Source organism: Trichosurus vulpecula, chromosome 7, assembly GCF_011100635.1.
Source record: "Trichosurus vulpecula isolate mTriVul1 chromosome 7, mTriVul1.pri, whole genome shotgun sequence".
Classification (NCBI taxonomy): domain Eukaryota; kingdom Metazoa; phylum Chordata; class Mammalia; order Diprotodontia; family Phalangeridae; genus Trichosurus; species Trichosurus vulpecula.
The window spans coordinates 228,276,728-228,281,103 of record NC_050579.1 but is presented as its reverse complement, the minus strand read 5'-3'; positions in this window follow the sequence as shown (position 1 = coordinate 228,281,103).

The window sequence follows — 4,376 nt, the reverse complement described above, 5'->3', positions numbered from 1 at the left end:
GACCATTGGAAAAGGTGTTCTTATCTGCCCATTTTGCCAAGAGAGTCTTCAGATGCTTGGGGTAAACATCCCTCTAATTAGAAGAGGGAGGGAGAAGGGGAAAAGAGGTGAAGGGAAGAAGGGAAGGAGGGAAAAAGGTTCCTGTGAATACATCTTATTACCTTAATAAGATAGTTTGTCAATTTAATATAACTGATTCCATTTGATTTTAAGCCTCCATTTTGTGATTGAGTTGTTTTGAGGAAGTTGGTTTCCTCTGAGTTGATTTTTAACACTAAGATAAGCATCAGTGTGGTATGATGTAATAAAGAACACATATGTATTCTTTTTTCTTGCTTTTAGCACATTTTATTTTATTTATTTTTTTAAATACATTTTAGTTTTCAACATTCACTTTTATAAGATTTTGAGTTCTAATTTTCTACTTTCCCCCCGCCAAGATGGCATGAATCTGACATTGGCTATACGTGTACAATCATATTAAACATATTTCCACATTAGTCATGTTGTGAAAGAAGAATCAGAACAGAAAGTGAAAACCAAGTGAAAGAAAAAAAACAACAAAAAAGAGAAAATGATATGCTTCAACCTGTGTTCAGACTCCTAGTTCTTTCTCTGGATGTGGATAGTGTTTTCCATCAAGAATCTTTTGGGATTGACTTAGATTATTTCATTGCTGAGAAGAGCTGAGTCTGTCAAAGTTGATCACAGCACAATATTGCTGTTACTGTGTTCAATGTTCTTCTGGTTCTGCTCAATTCACTCAGCATCTGTTCATGCAAGTCTTTCCACGTATTTCTGAAGTTCCTGCTCATCATTTCTTTTGGAAGAATATTTTTCCATTACATTCATATAGCACAGTTTGTTCAGCCATTCCCCAATGGATGGGAATCCCCTGAATTTCCAATTCTTTGCCACCACAAAAATAGCTGCTATAAGTATTTTTTTACATGTGGGATCTTTTCCCTTTTTTGTGATCTCTCTGAGATACAGATTTAGTAGTGGTATTGCTAGATCAAAGAGTATGCACAGTTTTAGAGTTCTTTGGGCATAGCTCCAAATTGCTCCCCAGAATTGTTGGATCAATTCACAACTTCATCAACAATGCATTAGTGTTCCAATTCTCCCACATCTTCTCCAACATTTATCATTTTCCCGTTGTATCATGTTAGCCAATCTGATAGGTGTGATGTGATACCTCAGAGTTGTTTTAATTTGCATTTCTCTAATCAATAGTGATTCAGAGAATTTTTTCATATGACCATAGAGAGCTTTGATTTCTTCATCTGACAACTGCCTGTTCTTATCCTTTGACCATTTATCAATTGGGGAATGACTTGTAATCTTATAAATTTGATTAAGTTTTCTATATATTTTAGAGATGAGGCCATTATCAGAGACACCAGCTGTAAAAATTGTTTCCCAGGTTTCTGCTTCCCTTCTAATCTCGGTTATATTGGCTTTGTGCAGAAACTTTTTAATTTAGTGTAATCAAAAATATCCATTTTGCATTTCATAATTTTCTCTATCTCTCGTTTGGTCATAAATTATTCCCTTCTCTATAGATCTGACAGGTAAACTAGTCTTTGCTCTCCTAATTTGCTTAAAGTATCAGATTTTATATCTAAATCATGTACCCACTTTGACCTGATCTTGGTATATCGTGTAAGATATCGGTCTATGCCTAGTTTCTGCCATACTATTTTCCAGTTTTCCCAGAAGTTTTTGTTAAATAGTGAGTTCTTATCCCAGAATCTGGAGTCTTTAGGTTTATCAAACAGTAGATTCCTATAGTCATTGACTACTGTGTCTTCTTGTGTATCTAACCTATTCCACTGATCCACCAGTCTATTTCTTAGCCAGTACCAAGTAGTTTTGATGATTGCTGCTTTATAACACAGCTTTAAATCTGGTACACCTAGGCCACCTTCCCTAGCATTTCTTTTCATTAATTCCCTTGATATTCTGGAACTTTTGTTCTTCCAGATGAATTTTGTCATTATTTATTCTAGCTCTATAAAAATAATTTTTGGTAGTTTTATTGGTATGGTTCTGAATAAGCAAATTAACATAGGTGAACGGTCATTTTAGCTCGGCCTATGCATGAACAACTGATATTTTATTATTTAGATTGTAGAGGGAGAAATGAACCCAGGGATGTAGAAATCCCAAACCAAAATTCCCAAGGCAAGGCCACCTGGAATGAATTTGTGGACCCAAGCATTCTTTAAGTCCAGGAGGCAAAGATTTATTATGCTTTAATAAAGCGGGCAAGAGTTCTTGGGGAACCTGCAATCATACAGGGCTACAGGGAAAGTTTAAGTACAAGATTTAGGGATGAAACCTGTCAATCAGGTGTGTTGGGGTAGGATTAGGGAGTGGTCAGGGCGTGATTAGGGGTTGGTGAGTTCTTAAAGGAACATGCACTTTTTGTATCTACTGCACAGGTATCTTACCCAGAGTTCACTGGGAAATAGCCCAAGGGGGGACAGGAGGAGGTGTGGTTTTGCCTGTAAAACATCACTAAGTCACCAGGAGTTCAGGGCTAACCAGATACTGGCTAGGTTCCATCAAGTGCCTTGTTAGTCAGGATTAATGTAAGGTAGGATACATTTGAACTATGTCTAGGATACATGTTAGACTCAGTGTATGGTCAGTTATCAACACCTGGGAATCAAACTATAATTGGGCATAGCTGCTTACTAAGGAAGAAGCAGAGATAATTTGGGGGCACACTGCCCTTTAGCTAGAGAGGCTGCCTGGGAAAGAATATGTTTGAGAACTAGATATGTTCTGAAATTGGAATTCTGCCACGGGCACAGGCACCCAGGTAGAGGCTAAGGGGAAATGTGATATTAGAATTAGGGTCCAAGCACAAGCACCCCATCAAGATCAGACTTTATTTGTGTGAAAAGTGTTTTGTAATTGTGTTCATGTACTTTCTGGGTTTGTCTTGGCAGGCAGACTCCCAAATATTTTATAATGTCTACAGTTACTTCAAATGGAATTCCTCTTTCTATCTCTTGCTACTGGGCTTTGTTAATAATATGTAAAGATGCCAGTGATTTATGTGGGTTTATTTTATATACTGCAACTTTGCTAAAGTAGTTAATTATTTCAGGAAATTGTTTATTTGATTCTCTAGTATTCTCTAAGTATACCATCATATCATCTGCAAAGAGTGATAGCTTTGTTTCTTCAAGGCCTATTCTAATTCCTTCAATTTCTTTTTCTTCTCTAGTACAATACTCAATAACCGTGGTGATCATGGACATCCTTGTTTCACCCATGATCTTACTGGCAATGTTTTTGGGGATATTTTAACTAATTATTCTTGCTAACTAGCTGCTAAACTCAGTTGTTCCTATAATACTGAAGGGTCATAAATGTTTTAATTTTGAAATTTCCAAGCCTTGGAACAAAGTCGCACCACCCTTAGCTCTGCTGCTGATTATGAATAAAAAAATACAAAAGTTGATCCATCCATTCTAAGAAATGGACTCAAATGTCTATATCCTATATTTCTGGGTTGCCTCTACCAGGCATTTAGATTTTTTTTCAATATTAAGCAGATGGGGAGGCATGATATAATGGTCAGGAATATTTTCCCTCTGACCCTGAAATGTATTATTTATAAAGCTACCTATGACTACACCCATTTTAGTCATCTTAGGGTACATGAAAAGTGTAGGGGCAAATGAAATGGGCATTGATCTCTCCTCAGCTAGATGTTGCAAATCTCCTCTGAGGAAGTCTGTAAATCTGCGCAGCTATAGCTTCTGAGGGCCCACTAATTTCCAGGAACTGGTGGAAACAAAAGTAGATACACACCATTGCCTCCACTTTTTCTGGCTTCAAATCTGCCTGAAGTCCATGTAATCAACCCTATCCTTCCAGACCCCACTGTTATTCCATTGATTCCTGTGCTTTCTAGTGTTTTTAATAGGAATGGGTGTTATATTTTGTCAAAAGCTTTTTCTCTATTGAAATAATCATATGTTTTCTGTTAATTTTGTTGTGGATATGATCAATTACGCAGTTGGTATTCTCGATACTGAACCAACCCTAAATTCCTGGTATAAATACCACCTGGTCATAGTGCATTATCCTCATGCTAAGTTGCTGTAATCTCTGCTAGTATTTTAAATATTTGCATCTATATTCATTAGGGAAATTGACCTATAATTCTCTGTTATTGGCTCTTCCCAGTTTAGGTGTCAGCACCATGTTTGTATCATAAATAGAATTTGCTAAGACTCCTAATTTGCCTATTTTTCAAAATAGTTTATATAGTATTGGAATTAATTTTTTTAAATGTTTGGTAGAATTCACTTGTAAATGTATCTGGCCCTGGAGATTTTTTTTTTCTTTTAGGG